The following is a 25,165-nucleotide window of genomic DNA, read 5'->3' on the forward strand; positions in this document are numbered from 1 at the left end:
AGTTCCGCTATCCTGCTTCGCTTTGCTCCTGGCTTGCTTCCTGCTCCGTGCTCTCGTTGGTATACTCCACTACATCCTGATCCTGACTGTCTCATCAACCGCTCCATTTCCTCGCGGCGTTCCGTGGGCTACTGCCCCTTCCCTTGCGTGTTCCCTGTTTGTACTCCCTTGCACTTAGACAGCGTAGGGACCGCCGCCAAGTTGTACCCCGTCGCCTAGGGCGGGTCGTTGCAAGTAGGCAGGGACAGGGCGGTGGGTAGATCAGGGCTCACTTTTTCCCTTCACCTCCTTCCTGCCATTACAGCCGATGCCTTATCTAGGTCATTTGAGAAAGAGGACACTGTGGAGTCCCCACAGAATATTATCGATCCTTCCTGCATCTACTCTGTTAACCCTCTGCAGGTTAAAGACATTCCGCAGGGAAGAACTTTTGTACGTCTGGCTGACCGAGGAAGAATGCTTCGCAGGGGTCACAGTTCCAAGCTGGCAGGTCACGCGGGTACCCGTAAGACCCGAGACCTAATTGCCCGTCAGTTCTTACATACATAGTTACATAGTTTGTATGGTTGAAAAAAGACACATGTCCATCATGTTCAACCAAGGGATGGGAAAGGGGAAGTAAAAAATTTCTACACATAGGAGCTAATATTTTTTTGTTCTAGGAAATTATCTAAGCCTTTTTTAAAGCCATCTACTGTCCCTGCTGTGACCAGCTTCTGCTGTAGACTATTCCATAAATTCACAGTTCTCACAGTAAAGAAGGCTTGTCGCCTCTGCAGGTTGAACCTTTTTTTTTTTCCAGACGGAGGGAGTTTCCCCTTGTTTTTTGAGTGGGTTTTACATGGAACAGGATTTCACCATATTTTTTGTATGTGCCATTCATATATTTATATAAGTTAATCATGTCCCCCCTTAGTCGTCTTTTTTCAAGGCTAAATAGGTTTAGTTCTTTTAATCTTTCCTCATAACTTAGTTTCTCCATGCCCCTTATTAGCTTCGTTGCTCTTCTTTGTATTTTTTCTAACTCCAGGGAATCCTTTCTATGAACTGGAGCTGAGAACTGAACTGCATATTCTAGATGAGGCCTCACTAATGCTTTGTAAAGTGGTAAAATTACACCCTGTCCAGGGCCGCCATCAGGGATGTATTAGGGGTACTGCTGTAAGGGGCCTGGCCAAACCTAATTGAAAGGGGGCCCGGCAACTGCCGCGACTTGCCTTTGGTAGAAAAAAAACAGGCCTCTACAATGGGGCCCGTTCTTTTCACCAAAAGAAAGTCGTGAGCTGCGGGCCCTCCTCTCATCATGGGGGCCCGGCCGTCAAACACCGCTTGCGCGCACCCGTGAGCTACCGCGCGCACCTGCGAACACCCGCATGCACCCACGGCCGAGCGCTCCCGCGAGTGGACAAGCGCACCCGCGAGCGCCCACGTACACCGGCGCACACATGACTCACCTGGGCCTCCTCTTCCTCCAGAGCGTAGCTGCGTAAGGAGAGGGGGAGGAGTCAAATTGCAGCGTGGCGGCAGGCGTTCTCCTATCCCTGACATTTTCTGGAGCCTGGAGGTGAATGGCTGGACCTGGAAGACATCGCCTGACAACGAGGACTGGAGTGGGAGCCAGCAGCTCTTCTGACACAGTGAGTAAAGTGTCTGAAAGTGCTGCTTATGTATGGCCCTGTTCACACAGAGTATTTTGCAGGCAGAAAATATCTGCCTCAAAATTCCTTAAAGAATTTTGAGGCAGATTTTGACCTGCCCACACTATCTTGCTGCGTTTTTTGCTGCGTTTTTTACCCCGGTGATTGAGGACCGCAGACAGAAAGTGCAGCGAAAAATGCATTTTCTGCCTCCCATTGATTTCGATGGGAGGTCAGAGGCGGAACCGCGGCAAGAAAGGACGTGCTGCTTTTTATTTTTTTCTGCCACTGGCTCCCATTGATTTCAGATGAAATCAATGGAAGGCGGTTTTGGACATTTTTTGGCGCTGATTCTGACGCATTGTGGCAGTCAATATCAAGGCCCAAAAACTCTGTGAACTGGGCCTTATTGTTAGGGTAGGAATACACTAGGCATGAACGCTGCGGATTTTATGCAACACATTTCATTGCAGAAAATCTGCAGCGTATAACAGTAGCAGCAGAGTGGATGAGATGTGAACAAATCTCATTCACACACAGCGAAAAAAATTACCTGCAGTGTGTTTTTTTTAAGCTACAGCATGTCAATTTATTCTGTGGAATCGCTGCTCCTTTGTTGCGGAAATGCTGCGGTTCTGCCGCAAAAATCACAAATGAGAAAAAAAAAGGTATTTTTTTATTTCAAATTTATATAAAAGTTTAGACTTACCCCGGCCGTAGTCTAGGAAACGCGATCCTCTATTCTTAGCGCAGCCCGGCTTCCTATCATGACGTTTCATCCCATGTTGCAGTGGTCACATGGTCTACAGTGTCATCCCAGGAGGCGGGGCTACGTTCAGAAGAGAGAGACGCGTCGCCTAGACTACAGCTGGGGCAAGTCTAAACTTTTTTGTTTCCCTGCAGGATTTCCGCAGTGAACAGGCCTCACAAAACCTGCACCACTATTTGGTGCGGTTCTGCTGGCGGAATGCCCTGCGGCTACCGGGGCGGATAAGCTGTGAAGTTTTACTCAGCATATCCGCCTAGTGTGTCCCTTATGATGAGCTCCTGGAGCTGCTGCCTGTTTCTAAATAGGCAGTTGGTCAAGTAGAATGTTTTATATTTTTTATTTTTTTTTGTGAACCAGGTTCAAAAAATACAAAACTTTTGTGTTAGGCCTTATTCACATCTGCGTTGCAGATCTGTCCAAGAATACCGGATACAATAGTGCAGCATGCTGCCCTATTGTTTTCGTTAAAACCACAGACACCCTGTAATGATAAGGGTAGGGAAACGGACAAGTGAGCCCTAATCTACCCGCCACTCTGTCCCTGCCTATTTGCAATGACCCGCCCTAGGCGACGGGGTACAACTGGGCGGCGGTCCCTACGCTCAGTAAGTGCACGAGACAAACAGAGAAGGGTACACAAAGCTAAGGGAAATGGGGCAGTTGCCCACGGCAACACCGTGAGCAACAAGAGAGGTGAACGAGCCAAGTCAAACCAGGAGTGTACGAGGTACCAAACGCAGAGCAGGAGAGTAGTCAGTAAGCCAGGGTCAGTATGGAGCAGGATCAAATAGTCAGGAGCTATAGCTGGGCCAGGAAACCACACGAGAAGAATCACAAGCAAGGAGGAACAGGAAAGGCAGGTATAAATAGACAGAGGGCGGGAGCTAGCTGAGTCTGGCCAGGCTGCGATAGGCTCTCCCACTCCTAAGCCTGCCAGCCTGAGTGGTGGAAGCTGGAGTCAGTCTCAGAGACATAGACTCAGGTACCGACTGATTACCTATGGGCGTTAACCCCGAAGTTGTGCCTGGCAGATCCTTTACACACCCCAACGGAAATCCGACAAAACCCATTACAGTCAATGGGTTTCTTGGCGGCAGGTGTTGTCCGTTGTGCAACGGAACAGGCGCTTCTTATTTTTCCGTTGTTCTGCTCTGATGGAGGAGAATAACGGAAAGCTGAACGCAGGTGTGAACTCAGCCTTACATTTTGGGCATTTTGCGCAAAATAATACTCGCACTCCCATGCAGGCGGAGCTTGTACGGTCAAGCTGTTTCTGTCATTCCCATACACTTTGAATGAAATGGAAGCGTGCACGCTTGACCGCCGCTCAATTCAATGTCCCCCTCACTGTGGGGGGTGCAGTGAGGAGGATCTGACGGTTTGGGACCCTCGTTCTTATGAACACAAAAAAAAAAAGAATTAAATTGTAAAATTATTTTTAACCTACCTGCTGCCCTGACTTTCTTGCTTCCCGCTCCGTTCCCTCGTTCTGGTCCCAGTTGTCCGGGATCCAAGATGTGGAGAGCGTTGCTTGCCAGTCTGAGGCATGTCCCCACCTCATTTCACTGCTCTCGGAAGGACAAGCACCGATGATGTCAGCGCTGTGTCCATCTCTTCTGACACTTCTCATGATGGGTCCTTGACAGGGTCTGCGGCTGCAGCAACATCCTCACTGACAGCGCGTCAGTGGAGGACGGAGGAAGACAGCACCAGGGTTGTCAAGAATCATCTTCTGTATGTAAGTATATCACATTGTATGCTGGTAACGGTCTTATATGTTTTATTGTCTGTGGTTTTTTTTTCTCACAGGTTTCAGTGTCTTGAACTACGTAAGATCGTAGTGGTATAGAATTTTTACCAAAGCGGGCTGTAGGGGGGGGGGGGAGTTTATTTCAATGAAGTGGTGTTTTTTTAATAATAAAAGTTTTTATTGAACCAATACGCTTTACAACATATGAATCCACAGGATTCAAGACATATTATACATTTATATCCAATTGTTGGTTCACAAGTTTTTCAGAGAAAAGAAACAACGAACTTCAAGGAAACAAAAGAAGAACATAAGAAGAAAAACAAGAACATGGTCTACATAGACAAATACAGTATTGTTACCTGTTATTATTACAACACAATGCTATGACAATTAGAATTTTTCCATTTATCCCAATAGGAAGCCCTTCTGTACACACCTTGAATGGAAGCCAACGAGCACGCCATCATACAATTATTATTCACATAATGCATGAGCTCCGAGATGTGGGGAATGTTAGTGGATTTCCAATATTTGGCTATTAATATTTTGGCTGATACCAGCATATGAAAAAGTATAAGTCTATCGGAATAAGCGTAGTCAACTATTCCCACATGTAACAAGGCAAGGGCTGGAGATAGTATAACCGGAGCTCCTAAACAGATTCTAAAATTTGTGCAATACGCGACCAAAAGATTTTAATATGCTGACATTCCCAAAAAATATGAAGAATAGTACCTCTAGACATTGAACATCTCCAGCATTGATCAGATGACGAAGGATATATTAGAGATAGACGATTCGGGGTATAGTACCATCTATACAAGATTTTCCGGGAAGCCTCTAGGTGTGTAGCACATTTTGAAAGAGAACCGGCCAGCTGAAAAGTAGATTCCCAATTTTCTAAAGTAATAGATAAGTCCAAATCCCTTTCCCACCGAGATAGACAGACCATTTTAGATTTAGATACTAACCCACATAACACCGCATAAATTCTAGAAATACCCTTCGATGTTCTATTCAGATTTTTGAATGCTACTTCCTCAACAGATCTAGGAACATCAGCATAAGCAGGAAAGGAATTCAGCAGATGTCTCACCCTCAAGTATTTAAAAAAATCATTCTTGGATAATGCGAACTTGTTGCATATATCAGCAAATGTCATCAAGTGATTATTTTCCATGAGATCAGAAATAGTTTCAATACCCGCATCCATCCAGTTATGGATCACTAAATTAGGAATTAGAAAGGGAATAAGGCGAAGAGGAATATCAGGATATCTCAACGGGAAAATAGGATCCTTCCCACAAAATTTTTTCCACACTCGAAATCCTGCATCTAGTGTTAAGAATTGCGACCTAGGCAATTTACCCCCTGTAGAAAGTAACCACAATTGGGCATCAACTGGAATATTAGCCTGCAGCCCTTTTTCCATACACATCCAATGTTTTGTAGGATGTTTGATATGCCAGAAACGAACCTGATCTAAGATGGCAGCATAATAGTAGTGAGACATCTGCGGAAGGCCCAAACCCCCTTTATTAATAGGTCTATATAAAACTTCGGCTGAAATTCGAGGTCGAGAATTTTTCCAGACATACCTGTCAACTATACTCTCAAGTTTTTTAAGATAGGTTCTGGACAGGTAGATCAGCAAATTACGAAACACATATAATATTTTAGGTAACACCATCATTTTAATAGTCGAGATCCTGCCAACCCAGGACGCCTCGTATTTTAAATAAGTAGCTAATTCTTTCTCAACCTGTTGTAATAGTGGAAGGTAATTATATTTATGGAAAAGGGAAGTAGGATAAGTCAGCTGTATACCCACGTATGGAATAGAGTTAACTGCCCATACAAAGGAATATGCGTTTTGCAAAGACGTCTTAAGATCTTGTGATAGATTCATACCTAGTATTACAGACTTACTCACATTCAGCTTGTAATAGGAAACCTGACTAAACTGTTCCAAAATCTTAGCAACTGCAGATACTGAGACCGTGGGATTAGACATCGCAATAATCACATAGTCCGCGAATAAACCAATCTTGTGTTCCGTGTTCCCAACTTTAATACCACTGATTTCTGGACAGGAACGAATTAAGGCTGCTAGGGGTTCCATGACTAAAGTAAAGATAAGTGGGGATAGGGGACACCCCTGCCTAGTTCCATTTGTAATCCCAAAACGCATAGATGAGCATCCAGACGTATATACCATTGCTGATGCAAAAGTGTATAGGGCCATAATACTATGATGAGCCATCCCAGTAATACCGAATTTAGTTAAGATTTCACCCAAATAACCCCAATGAACCCTGTCGAAAGCCTTCTCTGCATCAAGGGAAAGAAGCAGAGAAGGCGTCCGATCCCCCTCAATTGAACTCAATAAGTTCACGAGTCTCCTAGTGCCATCCGAGGACAGCCTGCCTTTAACGAACCCCACTTGATCTTGGTGTATGAGGTCAGGCAATACTTTAGCCAGGCGCTCCGCAATCATTTTTGAGTACAGTTTAAGATCTGTATTTAAGAGTGATATGGGTCTAAAATTACCTGGTCTATCTGGGGATTTCCCCCCTTTTGGCAAAATGACTACCGTGGCTTCCAGCATTTCTTTAGGAAAGGTCCCTCCACCCTGGACCGAGTTGAATACCTCTGACAGAAAAGGCACAAGAATAGAACTGAATTTCTTATAATAGTCAGTCGTGAAACCATCTGGCCCCGGAGCTTTGTTCGGCTTCAAGGCCTTAATGGCTTGCAATATCTCAGACTCAGAAATAGGGGCAGACAAATCCGCTAACTGCATAGATGAAGCTGAGGGCAGATGTACCCGTCCCAAGAAGGAGGATATATTAGGGAGCGTAGGTTGCGGAGTACCCAGATTATTTTTAAGATTGTATAAATCAGCATAATAGTCCGCCATCACATTAGCTATAGCTTGGGGATTAAAAACTCTCATTTTTAGTGTTATACAAAAAAGGGATTCTAGATTGGGAGGAACGCTGTTTAACCCCTTAATGACCGGGCCTGTTTGGGCCTTAATGCCCAAGCCAGATTTGTTAAATCTGGTATGTGTGAATTTATCAGAGAATAACTCAGCGAAAGTTTTGAATATCCAAGTAATTCTGACATTGTTTTTTCATTACATGTTGTACTTTATTTTAGTGGTAAAAGTAGACTGATACGATTTACGGAAATTAATAAAAAAATTGAAAAAATGAAGAAATTTTGTAAAAATGATCATTTTTCCCTATTTTTAACAGCAATATGTCACATATGTACATACATACAGTACAATTTTTTTTATTAAATATATATTTTCATCTCTTTACTCTAATTTGGTAGCACTTTTGGGGCAAAAAATTTTTTTTTTGAGCAATTTAGAAGACTTACAAGTTTAGTAATAATTTTATACATTTTGAAGTACATTTGGTTTTCCTGCACCAAGCCAGGTTTTCAGAGGCTCATAGGTGTCAGAATGGTGGAAACCCCCACAAGTGACCCCATTTTGCAAACTACACCCCTTAAGGTATTTATTAAGGGGTGTTGTAAGTATTTTGACCCCACAGTTTTTTTGTAAGAATTCATGCAAAGCAGGCATAAAAAAATATAATCTCACTTTTTTCATAAAAGTATCAATTTGAAGACCGATTTCTGTGTAAAGCGACCATAAGAATGAAGAAACACACCCCAAAATCTATCACCCTGTTTCTCCTGTTTTCAAAAATGCCCCCATTGTGACTCTAATGCATTGCCTGGACACACAGCAGGGCTTGAAAGGAAGGGAGCACCCGGAGGCTTTCAGGACTCATATTTTGCTTGAAAATGTTTTAGGCCCCACTGTACATTTGGAGAGGTTTTGGACTACCAGAACGATAGAAACTCCCCATAAATGACCCCATTTAGAAAACTAGACCCCTTAAGGTATTTATCTAGGGGTGTAGTGAGTATTTTGACCCCACAGTTTTTTGCTAAATTTAATGCATAGCAGGTGAAAAAAAATAAAAAATCACTTTTTTCATAAAAGTATCACTTTGAAGACCGATTTCTGTGTAAAGCGACCATAAGAATAAAGAAACACACCCCAAAAATCTATCACCCTGTTTCTCCTGTTTTCAAAAATGCCCCCATTGTGACTCTAATGCATTGCCTGGACACACAGCAGGGCTTGAAAGGAAGGGAGCACCCGGAGGCTTTCAGGACTCATATTTTGCTTGAAAATGTTTTAGGCCCCACTGTACATTTGGAGAGGTTTTGAACTACCAGAACGATAGAAACTCCCCATAAATGACCCCATTTAGAAAACTAGACCCCTTAAGGTATTTATCTAGGTGTGTAGTGAGTATTTTGACCCCACAGTTTTTTGCTAAATTGAATGCATAGCAGGTGAAAAAAAATAAAAAATCACTTTTTTCATAAAAGTATCACTTTGAAGACCGATTTCTGTGTAAAGCGACCATAAGAATGAAGAAACACACCCCAAAATCTATCACCCTGTTTCTCCTGTTTTCAAAAATGCCCCCATTGTGACTCTAATGCATTGCCTGGACACACAGCAGGGCTTGAAAGGAAGGGAGCACCCGGAGGCTTTAAGGACTCATATTTTGCTTGAAAATGTTTTAGGCCCCACTGTATATTTGGAGAGGTTTTGAACTACCAGAACGATAGAAACTCCCCATAAATGACCCCATTTAGAAAACTAGACCCCTTAAGGTATTTATCTAGGGGTGTAGTGAGTATTTTGACCCCACAGTTTTTTGCTAAATTTAATGCATAGCAGGTGAAAAAAAATAAAAAATCACTTTTTTCATAAAAGTATCACTTTGAAGACCGATTTCTGTGTAAAGCGACCATAAGAATGAAAAAACACACCCCAAAATCTATCACCCTGTTTCTCCTGTTTTCAAAAATGCCCCCATTGTGACTCTAATGCATTGCCTGGACACACAGCAGGGCTTGAAAGGAAGGGAGCACCCGGAAGCTTTCAGGACTCATATTTTGCTTGAAAATGTTTTAGGCCCCACTGTATATTTGGAGAGGTTTTGAACTACCAGAACGATAGAAACTCCCCATAAATGACCCCATTTAGAAAACTAGACCCCTTAAGGTATTTATCTAGGGGTGTAGTGAGTATTTTGACCCCACAGTTTTTTGCTAAATTTAATGCATAGCAGGTGAAAAAAAATAAAAAATCACTTTTTTCATAAAAGTATCACTTTGAAGACCGATTTCTGTGTAAAGCGACCATAAGAATGAAGAAACACACCCCAAAATCTATCACCCTGTTTCTCCTGTTTTCAAAAATACTCTCATTGTTACCCCAATCTGCTTATTAGACGTGTGGCTGGGCCAAAAAGAGAGGGAGCACCCTTTGGCTTTCAGGGCACAATTGAATAAATTCTAGGCCCCATATCATGCATTTAGAGGCATTGAGCTGCCTGAACAAAAAAAAAAACCACGCAGAAATGACCCCATTTTAAAAACTAAACCCCTAAAGGTATTCATCTAGTGGTGTAGATTTTTTAAAGGAGGAAATAATGGGTATCATTTCAGACACTATGGGTATATAATGTTTTCTTCAAATTCTTATTACGTTTCCAGATAAAATAGAGGAGACGTGGTAGAAGGTTATTTTGTTAGAAATATGCCACATTAATAAATTTGTGCGGCACAGAATAGAAGTGAAGCCGTGTATTCATAACGGATACATGTCGCTATAGACGTATTTGCCTGTACTTATGACTATGTCTTGCTGAAGAAGCAGTTGGTGCCATTATGATGTCATTGTGGACAGAATTCTGTCCTAATATAAAATCAGTCAGAGAGGAAAAAATAAACTGTACTGGAGTGACGGGCAATATCTTCAAACAAATGGAGGAAAATGTATCCAACTATGTTGCAAACTCGAGTCTGTTCACTAGATAGAAGAACACCTGCAGGGCTGTCAAGACAAGGTTTTTTTTTTTCAGTGACTGGTTGTACAACGTCTCTTTAGCTCCATCAATCCTTATGAGGGACGAATGTGCCAAGTGACGCGGTACACCATAACAGGCCCCTGCCCGGCAAGGTAGGAACCGCTATGTGCACAAAACAACCAATCACCTACAGAATATATAGAGGGGCAGTGTCCAAAACCATCTATAGAAACAGTAAAGGATCACTAATCCCCAAAATAATGTCAGTATTTCCAGAAGAACCGTAACAAAGCCCATGGTGTATTGATAAGGAACAGCTCGACTATTAGAGATCCTCCAAAAAAAAAATATCATGCCCGTATCACGGTACAGAATTAGGAATGTAACAGCTGTATGTGGCAGGACATAGTCATAAGAAAAAGGAAATACATCCCCAATTTATTCTTGTAACCATTGCTAAAATGCACGACTTCCACTAATTCAGGGGCGGCATGGGCCGCAGGTGTTGGATTTATTTACTAATAAATGCAATGCCCACATTTATTTTTTATTTCAAGAACACTTGTGGGGTCCATGTTCTGAATAGACAGATGTGGGCTCCTGCACAATAAACTGTATTCATTTGTGAGTGATCAAGTCCTGGATTTAATTGTCCAAGAAATGTATAAAAAAAAAAATCAAAAAAGGGGAAAATTAGTTTTACAGTCTGAAATAAATACTTTACTTCCTCCCCATGAGAATCCCTCCCTCCCTTGGAAAGCTCAGAAACTAAAAATAAAATATGAATAAATGAAATTGACTCCCTAAAAAGAATCCCCCCCACCCCACCCTTTTTGGTGTTCCCTAAATTATTGATAAAATTAATAATTAGAAACGGTGTGGTAGGTCTCAAAACAGGGGTAGTTGCACAGGCCTGGATTTGAAGGGCACATGGGGCAGTAAAACCGGGTATCCCTCCTCCTTCCGTGTTTACTGCACACCCGGCATCTCCTTTGGGAGTATTCCTTACTCTCAGTGGCAGGGACGGGGTGAAGGAAGTGGCGCTCAGTGAGCCTTTTGACATTCTCTGACTCAAAGGAGTCTCCAGGTGCGGGGGAGTCAAACAGGAGGTGCTCTATAATTTTCTCCTCATACTGGAGGAAACTGAGCGTTCCCTGGGTCTTATAGAGCACATAACTGTTGTAAGTGGCCATCTGGATAAGGTAGATCGTTACCTTTTTATACCAGGCCCTAGTTTTGCACTTGACCAGGTACGGTTGTAGGACATGGTCAGATAGATCGACTCCCCCCATGAACTTGTTATAGTCCACCACGCAGACCGGTTTCCTCTTAGCAGAGGTAGCGCCCCTCTCTCTTACTGCCACTGTGGTGTCCTCGTGCACGGTGGAGAGCATGTACACATCCTTTTTGTCACTCCATTTTATTGCGAGCAACTGGTCACTGGTGAATGAGAGTGACGCACCCCTTACTAGTCGCCTGGACACCAGCTGTTGAGGGAAGCCGACTCTATTTTTTCGTACCGTCCCACAGGCCCCTGTATTCGCAGCATGGAGGGACTTATACAGGGGGACACTGGTGTAGTAATTGTCGGTGTACACATGGTACCCTTTCTGTAGGAATGGCACCATGAGTTCCCAGACAATTTTCCCGGGTCATGACAGCAGCAAATACAGGGGTGCTATGGATAGCGCTAGTAGCCCAGTAGGAGCGGATACACGTTTTTTTTACTATCCCCATATTTAAGGTAATTCCCCAAAAATTTTTAATTTCACAGACGGTTGTGTGGATCCATCCTCTGGAAAGTAAGAACTGGGATTTTGGGTGACAAATTGCCTGGCGTATAAATTCGTCTGCTGGACGATTAGTTCCAGGACCTGATCGCCTATAAACAAATTAAAAAAATTATAGGGGGTAAAATTTGTGACATCAGAGTTGATGCCTGGAGTCGCAGTAAATGGCGGAATTTGGGGGAGAAAGAAACTGCAAGATCCGACATGGCGGGAGGGACTGCAGTACTAGGCCCGGCTCCTGAAGCCTCATCGGTGACCGCTGCGTCCACCACCATAGGGCTGGGGGGTCCAGTGGCAGAAGCAGAACTTGTGTCGCTTTCTGAGCCAAGTTCTGCTTCTTACGCAGTGTCTGTATCACTGCCGGAACTGCAAGAGCACAGCATGGCGTATGCCTGCTCTGCAGAGAACATTCTGCGGCTTCTGCGGTTCATTATTTTATAACACTAAACTAACAAGTAAATGTTGTTTTTTTTTGTATTTTAAATTTTTTTGGGATTTTTTTTTATTTTTATATAATATAGACATAACACTAACGTAAAAAAATACGGTAAACCGCAGTTAATTACAGCAACTAAAACTAATTCAGCGGGAAAAAAAAGAATTACGGAGATAACAAGTAATTACGGGTAATCTGGCGTGATTACGGGTAATCTGGCGTGATTACGGGTAATCTGGGGTGATTACGGACAATATCGGAACACTGGCGAGTACGTATGTGGTGTATTTCACAGTATAGTACAGCACAAGATTTCTATAGTATTTCTCTCTCTCCTCTCACAGATCAACTACAGTGAGAGGAGGGAGGGAAAGAGCACAAATCTTGTGCTGTATTGTGTAAATATGGGACTATGGTCACTGTGATAGGTATATCACAGTGACCATATGATCAGGGACCAATTATCAGGGTCCCTGATCAGTTTCTATGTACAAGCAGAATAGCTGCCTTATGTCACTGCGCATGCGTGCGCCATTTTCTTTTTTTTTCCCGGCAGTTAGGGATGGGGGGGGCACGGGGGGACGACGGGGGACACGATCGGAGGCAGCAGGGGGCCTAAGAAGCAGTTTTTTTATCTCCTCTCACCAAACATACATGGTGAGAGGAGATAAAATCATAATTTGCTGAGGCACATTTATTGTAACGGCGGTTGCCGGTATTCGTTGAATACCGGCGATCGCCGGTATGGGGACCGCAAACAGCTCCCAGCCCTCAGCTACCTCCGGCAGCTGAGAGCAGGGAGCTAAACCTCCCCCCGGCGGCGCTATTTTATTCCGATGCCGCGACGTAAAAAGTCTATGGCATCGGAATAAAGCCCGTTAGTGACCGACGTAGAAACACGATGGGTCGGTCACTAACGGGTTAAGGTGTGATGCTAACAACGCACTAGCTTTATTATTATAGCCATAGTATGTCGCTTTAACCTTCCTCAAGGCTTGTTCATATTTGTATAAGTCCAGTTGATGTAACTGATGCTGCAAGTTCTTAATCATTTCTGCCCTCAAAGGACAATAAACACGTTTATTATCCCCACTGAGTTGAGTAATGGTAGAGGATAAATGAAAACGCATCTCAGCCCTCTGTCTCTTATCCCTGGATGCAATCTTATATACGCTTTATGCACACACCACAATGTATTATGAGTGACATCCCCAGTGTTATTCTCCGAATAAAAGGTATGTAATAACATTTCCAGGCTATCTCCATGTTTAGTGGACTGTAAGAAATAATTATTTAGACGCCACAAGGATGTTGGCGTAGAATTATATTGTTCCGCTATAGAAATACATATTGGAGCGTGATCGGACCAATCTATATTTCCAATACCAGATGACAAAACACGTTGGAACAACACAGCATCAGTAAGGATCAAATCTATACGAGAGTAAGTCTTGTGTGGATGGGAGAAGAAAGTATAATCTCGTTCTGATGGGTGTTGCAACCTCCATACATCCACTAAGGCCTCCTTATGAGTAAGGTTAAATAGCTCAGAGAGTCTATCGGCCCCCCCAGGACCCGTAGTATCCAACGAGGAGCACATCACTTTGTTAAAATCCCCTAGAATCAATACTGAGCCCAGTTTATGTTTGGTAATGATTTTAAAAATGGACTGGAAAAATTTGGTCTGCTTCTGGTTCGGAGCATAAATGGACACCAAAGTATAAGTAACATTATTAATATCGCAGATCAGCATAACATAGCGCCCATACGGATCTATATGAGACGATCGTAGCGTGAAGGCCACCGATTTTTTTAATTGCAATAGCCACTCCCCTCTTCTTATTCAGGGCAGGAGAGACAAAGATATGTGGAAATTGCTTGTGATGTAATCGACATATATCCGCCTGATTTAAATGCGCTTCTTGAACACAGATAATATCCGCATGAGACCTATGGGCTTCTTTCCACAGCATAGATCTTTTAAAGGGACTGTTAAGACCCTTCACATTAATGGAAACTAATTGTATCACCATCTTAGTGCACAGTTACTGCCCGCTAACTTCCCAACAGTTAGACATCCCACTGACAAATGAAAAGCCATGACAATATGAAATACATAGCAATGTAGATATGCCTGATATAGACCAAAAAACAGAACAGAAATTACAGCTGACAAACAATCAGTGAACAAGTTACAAACCAGTGAAACTTCACATCCATCTGCAGGATGCAAAGGGGGGGAAAATAAACACATCACTTGCAGTGTTTCAGCATGAACCGTACCAAGGCATACACATGTAGCTCCATCTTCAGACATAAACAACAGAAGTAGTCCAGGAACATGACATAACTTCCAAGGCCTGCCAAGCAGACCCTATGCCATCATATCTTTGCAGCAGAGCCATCACAGTTCAGTCAATGTGAAGATTTAGTTACCCACTCTTCTTCCAGCCGAGGTGTAGATTTCTGTCTCGGCGAAGAACTTGAAGAAGCAGACGGGAGTAACTGCCATTCTTTAAGTAATTGCATCACTTTTCCTGGCGAATTTGCAATCACCTTCCTTCCATCTTTTGTGATCACCAGTTTTACCGGAAATCCCCATTTATAGTGGACATTGTGCATTCTCAGGATCTTTGCAACTTCTTGAAATTCCTTTCTTTTAGCCAAAGTTACTGCAGATAGGTCAGTGAAAACTGACACCTCTTGAAATCTTTCAGGTAAATCCACTGGATTTCTGGCAGCTTGCATCATGTTTTCTTTAAAGTGAAAAAAGTGCAGCCGAGCTATCACATCTCTGGGAATGGCGGCAGAAAGCTCTTTAGGTTTCGGAATACGGTGAACTCTATCAAGAAGTAGATTCGGTGCAGGTGAATCAGGCAGTAAAGCAACGAAGAAGTCAGTGAGAAACTCCCCCAACTGTTCAGGTTTAATAGATTCAGGAATACCTCTGAACCTAACATTGTTGCGCCTAGAACGATCTTCCATATCCGCGATTTTTAACCGCATGAGCCCCACTTCTTCTTCCAGGGAGGAGTTAAGGTCTACCAACTCATTATGGGCGCCAGAAAATTCCGCCATTTTTGTCTCCATGTGGGACGTACGTTCCCCCAATGCATTAAATTCAGCTTCAATATTCATAAAAGCTGACTGTATGTCCTTCTGCAAAGAAGATCTCAGACTTTCCAACATACCTTTGATCATGTCTTCTGAAACAGCCGAAAAGCAGGAGGCAGGGGCTGTGAAGCACATGGCGTCCTGTTATCTAACTGCAGCATGGGAGACATATGAGGAATCCCCACACAGTTACTCACATTGCTACTGAAAGTCTCTCTGCCAAGCGTGGAGGAGGACATGTGGGGAGATTGATTGCAGCCAGGTGCACTGGTCAGTGAAGATGCAGGCAACGGAGTAAATCTGTCTCCTGACTGTATCTCGTCTGGTGCCGGCGCCATCTTGTGACCTCGTGGACGGGAAGAACTCAGTGAGTCTCGCTGAGCTCTCTTTCTTCTTTGCCTTCCTCATTATAAACTTTGATAAACTTTGATCCTGCAAAGCTTGCACTACTCCTGGACTCAAATATCATCCTGGAAAGTGTAGATTAGAGCCGCTTTGATGCCTGGTGTAATGGAGCTAAGGCAAACACGTCTTACTCCATGATCATCCGGCCACGCCCCCCCCCCCCCCCCCCCCCCCCCCCCCCCCCAATGAAGTGTTTTTTATGCATTTTTCCACTGTATAACAGAACTAGTAATCGAGGTGTCTGACTGACACCTCTCCATTACAATCGCCAGGGCTTGACGTCAGCCAGAGGTGTGCTATGTCCACTTTTGGCTGACACCAACCCCTCCAATCTATTACCCCAGTACCCAATGCACCAGGGGTACTGGGAAGAGCCAAGGACTATCAGGAGCGGCCCATCTAATGTGATGGGTGGTCTCTGGGACGGCTGCAGGCTGGTGTTTTTAGGATGGGAAGGAACCAATAGCCATGGACCTTCCCATCCTGACAATTTCAGACTGCAGTTGTTGGTTTTTCTTGGCTGGATAGAGAAATAGGAGGACCCCACATGTTTTTATGTTTATATAATTTACTTATTGTTTTTTTATTTTTTTAAGAAAGGCATTACACTATGCTATAAATACTAAAATATATATTTTAAAAAAAACATGGAGAAAATCAATAGCTGCAGTCTGATTATCCGGATGGGAAGGTCCATGGCTATTGGTCCCCTCCTATCTTAAAAACACCGGCCTGCGGCTGCCCATTACATTGGTTGGGCCGCTCCCGATGGTTCTCACTTCTTCCCAGCACCCCTGGTTTGTTGGGTACTGAGGTAATTGGAGGGATTTGTGTCAGCCAAAGGTGGACATAGCACACCTCTGACTGACATTAAGCCCTAGCGATTGTAATGGAGAGGTTGAAAAAAATATAAAAAATACTTTATTGAAATAAACTGCCCCCCCCCTACAGCCCGCTTTGACCATTTTATTGGTAAACATTTGATTCCACGACGATCTTACGTAGTCCAAGACACGGAAACCTAAAAAACCTAAAAAATACACAGACAATAAAACATATAAGACCATTACAAGCATGCAATGATATACTTACATACAGAAGATGATTCATGACAGCCCTGGCACTGTCTTCCACCATCCTCCACTGACGCGCTGTTAGTGAGGATGTTGCTGCAGCCGGAACCCCTGTCAAGAACCCAGCAGTAAAAGTGTCAGAAGAGATCGACACAGCGCTGACATCATCGGTGCTAGTCCTTCTGAGAGCAGTGAAGGAGGTGGGGGCATGTCTCCGACTGGCAGGCAATGATTTCTATATGCAAGTCTGAGACAGAAGCAGCCATCTTGGATTCTGGAAAACAGGGACCGGAATAAGGAAGCAGAACCAGAAGCAAAAAATAGTTCCCAACAAATTTGGTTAAAATCTCCAATCAGGGGCTCTCACCCCTGTGGTCGGTCGTTGCTCCTTCTGTCCCATTATGCCTATGAAAAAAACCTTCACTAATCCACCTGATGGTAAAACTTATGTTATCAATCAGTTTATTAACTGCCATAGCAGTGGGGTGATATATATAGCAAAATGTCCTTGCCCAAAACTGTACGTAGGCAAGACTACACAGGAACTAAGGAAGATAATTTCCAAGCATCTCAGCACGATCAACCACAAAGAGGACACAACTCTGTCCAGACATATGCATCAGCTACATGGTGGTAATACTAAGCTACTTCAGTTCTGGGGGGTTACCCAGATCAAATTGGGACCCAGGGCTGTAAATTTAGACCAAATTTTACTGCAAGAGGAAGCACGATGGATCCATCATTTGCATTCTCTTAGCCCCTCTGGTCTGAATGAGGGGTTTACCTTTGCGGCTTTTCTCTGAGATTAAGGGCAGATACAGACGGACGTTGCGTTTTTGCGCACGCAAACAACGCAGCGTTTTGCGCGCGCAAAAAACATTTGACAGCTGCGTGTGTCATCCGTGTATGATGCGCGGCTGCGTGATTTTCGCGCAGCCGCCATCATACAGATTAGGCTAGTCGACGCCCCTCACTGTCCAAGGTGCTGAAAGAGCTAACTGATCGGCAGTAACTCTTTCAGCACCCTCGACAGTGAATGCCGAACACAATATACAGCAACCTGTTAAAAAAAAAGAAAAAGTTCGTACTTACCGAGAACTTCCCGGCCGTTGCCTTGGTGACGCGTCCTTGGTGACGCGCCTCTCTTGACATCGGGCCCCACCTCCCTGGATGACGCGGCAGTCCATGTGACCGCTGCAGCCTGTGCTTGGCCTGTGATTGGCTGGAGCTGTCACTTGGACTGAATTGTCATCCCGGGAGGTCAGACTGGAGGAAGAAGCCGGGAGTTATCGGTAAGTCAGAACTTCGTTTTTTTTTACAGGTTCATGTTTATTGGGATCGGTAGTCACTGTCCATGGTGCTGAAACAGTTTAACTCTTTCAGCACCCTGGACAGTGACTATCTCAGACGTCGCGTACCGGAAATTTTTTGGCCGGGTTCGGCCAAAACGAGTTCGGCCGAACCCGGTGAAGTTCGGTTCGATTGTCCGGGTTCGCTTATCTCAAAGACACTCCATTTGGATGTTTAGAAACAGAAAAGCACGTGGTGCTTTTCTGGTTACATTCATCCTTTTGACAGCTGGTGCGCTGTTTCAGTCGGTTCGCACGGAAGTGCTTCCGTGCGACCTGCGTGGTTTTCACGCACCCATTGACTTCAATGGGTGCGTGATGCGCGAAATACGCGGAGATATTGAACCTGTCGCGCTTTTTGCGCAGCTGACAAACGCTGCGCAAAAAGCACGGACTGTCTGTACTGCCCCATAGACTTGTATTGGTCTGTGCGTGGCGCGTGAAAACCACGCGGCCCGCACGGACCGAATACACGCTCGTGTGAATCCCCCCTAAGACTCTAAGTTCAGTGTTACAATTATCGATTTACTGGCTCATAACCTAGTCTTTGCTCTTACGTTTTTTTCTATCCTTACTTCTTATAGTAATATAACATAGAATTACAGACACCATCCAATCATTTAGTTATGATGGCCCCATATCCTCTCTGTTTCTCCTATGGTACCTCCATCCTCCATTGGTTTGTACTAAGGACCATTGGGATTTTTGCAGAACATCCCCCTTCTTTTACTCCTAAGGTAAAATTATTATATCAACCCCTATACTATTTACTTTGACTCAACTGAGTCCGTGGGATCTGTTCTTCATTTTCTAAAATAAACTCAATATGCATATCTAACATTAGTATCTCTTGTACTTCTAATGAAACAAGCTTCCTTGAATACATTATCTTAATCCCTGATGGTCCATGGGAATGGACTTGTAATCACCTTGGTGCCGAACTAGCATGCAAATGTATGCATGCATTTTCAGTCGTGTTCATACATCTGCATCTCTTGTTATTCTTTCGGCAGTCTTATCTGCCGTTATATCACTGATCTTCATTTATTATATATCTATTTATTAATTTCTTCCTATGAGATGGCGTACAATGTCTTTATTTACTTGCATATATCTAACACACATTCACAGCACCAGCACCCTTCACTTGTACAACTGATCTAAATAGGAATGCACTACTTACCTATCTGATGATCTCTGCGAGCGGTTTGAGTTTCAAGTGCCGAATAAGCTCAGAAGCGCATGCGTGAACTTTCCTTCTCAGATGTTCTGGCTTCCCACTACCTCATTGGCAGCTCCACCTGCCGCTCAAACGGGGGATGGCTAATCCTGCCCACCCCCGTTGCGATTGGTCCAATTTGCGCACACTCCCCTTAACACGTCATGGAGGATTCCCATAACAGAGAGAACTTTCCGGCGCGCCGTCAGTAGCCCCATGAACCTCTGAGGACGCTACATCCGTAGCAAAACATGTCGGGGGGGGCTCTCTTTACAATTTTAAATACATGCTGGAATTTTGGGTTTAACAATCTAACTGTTTAGGAGCTCGCTGCTGTTATCAACGGTCTCTAGACTTTGCAGGTCTGCAATCATAGATGGCAAATACACGTGCACACTGAAGCAACCATCAATGGATGCTGACCCGATCCATGCATAGAGAATTTTAACCATTTATGTTGGTCTTGTCTGTTTGCTGAATTCAGCATAATAAAGATTATAAAAATAAAACAATTCTAATGGTAGCTGGGAAATAGGGCTATTCTGCCTTTGGCATCTGTTTTTCAATTGTTGTACCCAGCCTGCCAGCTACCAAGGGTCTAATCCATATTTAGAAGCAAGTAAGGGAGGCCAGCAGGTAGGTTAACAATAATTTAGCAGTTTTTATTTCGTTTTTTTTTTTGACTGAATGGTTGCTTTTTAACCAGTAAGCAGCAGCTCCAATGTGCGTCTAGCTGGGGTGTATTTAACCCCTTCCCTCTTTGGCCACTTTTGACCTTCCTGACAGAGCCTCATTTTTCAAATCTGACATGTTTCACTTTATGTGGTAATAACTCCGGAATGCTTTTACCTATCCAAGCGATTCTGAGATTGTTTTCTCGTGACACATTGGACTTTATGTTACTGGCAAAATTTGCCCGATACATTCAGTATTTAATTGTGAAAAACACCAAAATGTAGCGAAAAATTGCAAAAATTAGCATTTTTCTCAATTTAAATGTATCTGCTTGTAAGACAGGCAGTTATACCACACAAAAATGTTGCTAACTAACATCCCCCATATGTCTACTTTATATTGGCATTGTATTTTGATCATCATTTTATTTTTCTAGGACGTTACAAGCCTTAGAACTTTAAAAACTGCACCCATCAAAGTATTCAAAACAGCATTTAGAAAGTTTCTTAACCCTTTAGACGTTGTGCAGGAATTAAGGCAAAGTAGAGGTGAAATTTACAAAGTTCATTATTTTTTTCCAGAAATTCATTTTGAATCCATTTTTTTTGTACCACGGAATGTTTTACCCAAGAAATGCAACTCAATATTTATTGCCCAGGTTCTGCAGTTTTAGGAAATATCCCACATATGGCCCTAGTGCGCTAATGGACTGAAGCACCGGCCTCCGAAGCAAAGGAACACCTAGTGGATTTTGGGCCTCCTTTTTATTAGAATATATTTTAGGCACCATATCCGCTTTGAACAGGTCTAGTGGAACTAAAACAGTGGAAACCCCCCAAAAGTGACTCCATTTTGGAAACTACACCCCTCGAGGAATTTATCTAGGGGTGTAGCAAGCATTTTGACCGGCCCGTTTTTTTGCAAAAATTTTTGGAACTAGGCCATGAAAATGAAAATCTACATTTTTTCAAATAAAATGTAGGTTTAGCTAATTTTTTTTCATTTCCAAAAGAACTAAAGTAGAAAAAGCACCACAACATTTGTAGAGCAATTTCTCCCGAGTAAAACAATACCCCACATGTGGTAATAAACGATTGTTTGGATACACGGCAGGGCTTAGAATGGAAAGTGCGCCATTTGGCTCTTGGAGCTCAAATTTAGCAGGAATGGTTTGCGGAGGCCATGTCATATTTGCAAAGCCCCTGAGGGGACAAAACAGTGGAAACCCCCAACAAGTGACCCCATTTTGGAAACTATACCCCTTGAGGAAATTATCTAGGGGTACAGTGAGCATTTTGACCCCACAGGTTTTTTGAAGAAATTATTGCAAGTAGGCTGTGAAAATGAAAATCTAAATTTTTTCAAATAAAATGTAGGTTTAGCTAATTTTTTTTCATTTCCACAAGGACTAAAGGAGAAAAAGCACCATAAAATTTGTAAAGAAATTTCTCCCGAGTAAAACAATACCCCACATGTGGTAATAAACGGCTGTTTGGACACACAGCGAGGCTGAGAAGGGAAAGAGCGCCATTTGGCTTTTGGAACTCAAATTTAGCAGGAATGGTTTGCGGAGGCCATGTCGCATTTGCAAAGCTCCTGAGGGGACAAAACAGTGGAAACCCCCAACAAGTGACCCCATTTTGGAAACTACACCCCATGAGAAAATTATCTAGGGGTGTAGCAAGCATTTTGACCAGCCAGTTTTTTTACAGAACTTATTGTAAGTAGGCCGTAAAAATTAAAATCTACATTTTTTCAAAGAAAATGTAGGTTTAGGTATTTTTTTTTCATTTCCACAAGGACTGAAGGAGAAAAAGCACCGCAACATTTGTAAAGCAACTTCTCCCGAGTAAAACAATACCCCACATGTGGTCACAAACATCTGTTTGGACACACGGTAGGGCTCAGAATGGAAGGAGCACCATTTGGATTTTGGAATGGTTTCTGGCTGTCATGTCATATTTGCTGAGCCCCTGTAGTACTAGTACAGTGGAAACACCCCAAAAGTGACTCCATTTGGGAAACTGCACCCCCTGAGGAATCATCTAGGGGTATAGTGAAAATTTTGATCCCAAAGGTTTTTTGCTGAATTAATTAGAATTAAGCCAAGAAAATGAAAAATATTTTTTTTTGCCAACAAGATGTCGTTTTAGATACACATTTTTCATTTTTGCAAGGAATAGAGAAGAAAAAGCACCCCAACATTTGTAAAGTAATTTCTCCCGAGTACAGTAACGCCCCATATGTGGTTATAATCGGCTGTTTACGTATATGGGAGCATTCAGAAGAAAAGGAGCGGTATTTATCTTTTGGAGCGTAGATTTTGCTGGAATGGTTTGCGGACGCCATGTTGCATTTGCAAAACCACTGATGTACCAAACAAAAGTGACCCCGTTTTAGAAACTACACCCCTAAAGGCATTTATCAAGGGATGTAGTGAGAATTTAGACTCCACAGGTGTTTTTCAGAAATGAATACGCAGTGGATTGTGCAAAGTGAAAATTGCAATTTCTCCACTGATCTGCCCATTCACCGCACAAGATGTTGTGCCCCTAGAGAATCTTACCCCATAAATTGTTAAGCGGGTTCTCCCGGGTATGGTAATGCCTTACTTGTGGCCATGAATTGCTGTTTGGGCACACTGTAGGGCTAAGAAGGGAAAGACCGCCATTTTGAGCATGGATTTTGCTTGGTAATAGTTCTGTTTGGGGTTTTGCTGGTATTTCCGTTTATAATGTGGTGGCATATGTAATCTGTGCGGAATATATCAGGGGTATATGTAATCTGTGCGGAGTACATCAGGGCATAATAAGAGGGTATAATAATGGGGTAAATAATACAATTATCCATAGATGTGTGTTACGCTGTGAAGCGATCCGTTATGCGCAGGCCGGTGTCACACTGATAAACGGTTTTCTTTCTTATCCCCCTTTTGTAACACTCTTTACACTGCACCTTTTGGGGACTTTTTCTCCTTCGTAGTTTGGGAAATATCACTGGGAAAGTTTTGCGCTGGTATAATACGGGCACCCTCGCTTCCAGCGGATGTGCTATGTCCCTTCCCTTTCCTAGTTCCTAAATACTAGGGCCCTGAAACTGAAGGAATGTTCCCCTCCGGCCTGCGCATTGAGATGTTTTTCATCACCGCATTACTAGTGCCATAACTTTTTTATTTTTCAGTAGATTGAGCGGTGTGCGGGCTTGTTTTTTGCGAGACGGGCTGTAGATTTTATTGGTACCATTTTAGAACACATACGACTTTTTGATCACTTTTTATTTCATTTTTTGGTAAAGGAAATTACCAAAAACAAGCAATTCTGGAATAGTTTTTTATTGTTTTTTTTATCGGCATCCACAGTGTGCCCTAAATTACATGTTAGCTTTATTCTGCGGGTCGATACGATTACGGCGATACCAAATTTATATAGTTTTTTTTATGTATTGCAGCTTTTGCACAATAAAATCACTTTTTTTATAAAATCATTTGTTTTCTGTGTCGACATTCTAAGACCCATAACTTTATTATTTTTGCGTGCACAAAACGGTGTCAGGGATTATTTTTTGCGGGACGGATTGTCATTTTTTATTAGTACTATTTTGGAGTAAATGTGACTTTTTGATCACTTTTTATAGCATTTTTTGGAAGGAGACGTGACCTAAAAACAAAGATTCTGGCGCTGTTTTTCATGTTTTTTTTTTACCGCGTTCACCGTGCGGGATAAATTACATAATAGTTTTGTAGTTTGGGTCGTTACGGACGCGGCGATACCAATTATGTATAGTTTTTTTGATTTTTACGGTTTTTCCCATAATAAAAGACTTACTATGGGAAAAAAGTCAGTTTAGCTTTATTTTTATTTGAAATGTGTGTGTTTTTATTGTTTTACCACATTTTTATTAACTTTTTTTTACTTTTCTGACTTGTCCCACTAGGGGACATGAGGGCCTGATGCCCCGATCGCTACTCTAATACACTGCACTACATACGTAGTGCAGTGTATTAGCGCTGTCAGTTATTCACTGACAGCAAGCCTATGAGGACACGCCGCAGGCGGGTCCTCATCGGCTCCCGTACAAGGCAGACTCGGACGCCATTTTCTGGCATCCGATTGCCACAGCAACCCAGCGATTGCATCACTGGGTTGCCGATCGGGTGAAAACCTATTGAGCGCAGCATCTGAGGGGTTAATCTGCCGGATCGGAGAATAGCTCCGGTCCTGGCAGTTACAGGAGGGTGCCAGCTGTATAATACAGCTGTCACCCCGCGGTGATGGTGCCGGCTCTGCTCCTGCTCCTGAGCCCGCACCATCACTGCGCCGTATATATACGGCGCTTTGCGGGAAGCACCTCCCGACAGCGCCGTATATATACGGCGGATGTCGGGAAGGGGTTAAGTTGCTCAGCAGTCTCATGCTACAATCTAGCGCATCTTGATGTCACGATCAACGTCATAAGCGTTAACCCTAACGTTTAAAACTCTGTAGAACTAATGATGAAGCGCTTTACAATGTATATATATATTTATTTTTTCACGGAATCATTTTTATTATTGCTAAAGGTCCAAAGCGATGAAGAGCGATCCCAGCAACGCCAACTGCTGTGTCTGGATAGAGCAGAAGGAGCGGCTCAGCTTCAGTGTGTGGTAAGCACTTGAGAGCTTGATGCCCCCTTGCTGAAGAGAAGAGAAGACTGCAAAGGTAAGTGTAAAATGAGTAAATGGGTTACATATAGAACTAGAATAATATTTACACACAGGGGTGTAACTACATTGTGCTGGGCCCCATGCCACACTTTTGAATAGCCTCGTCCACCTTAACCCCTTAACGCTCCAGGACATACTATTATGTCATGGTAAGTGCATCGTTCGCGCTCCATGACATAATAGTATGTCATGGAGTAAACACGGCGCCGTTCGCGCGGGACGCGTGCATGAGCTGTGATAGCTGCTGTTTCCGACAGCAGACTATCACTGCTCAATGTGCCGGGACCGATCGCGGTGGTCCCCGCAGATTTAACCCCTCAGAAGCCGCGTT

Source organism: Rhinoderma darwinii, chromosome 9 (genome assembly GCF_050947455.1).
Source record: "Rhinoderma darwinii isolate aRhiDar2 chromosome 9, aRhiDar2.hap1, whole genome shotgun sequence".
Lineage (NCBI taxonomy): Eukaryota > Metazoa > Chordata > Amphibia > Anura > Rhinodermatidae > Rhinoderma > Rhinoderma darwinii.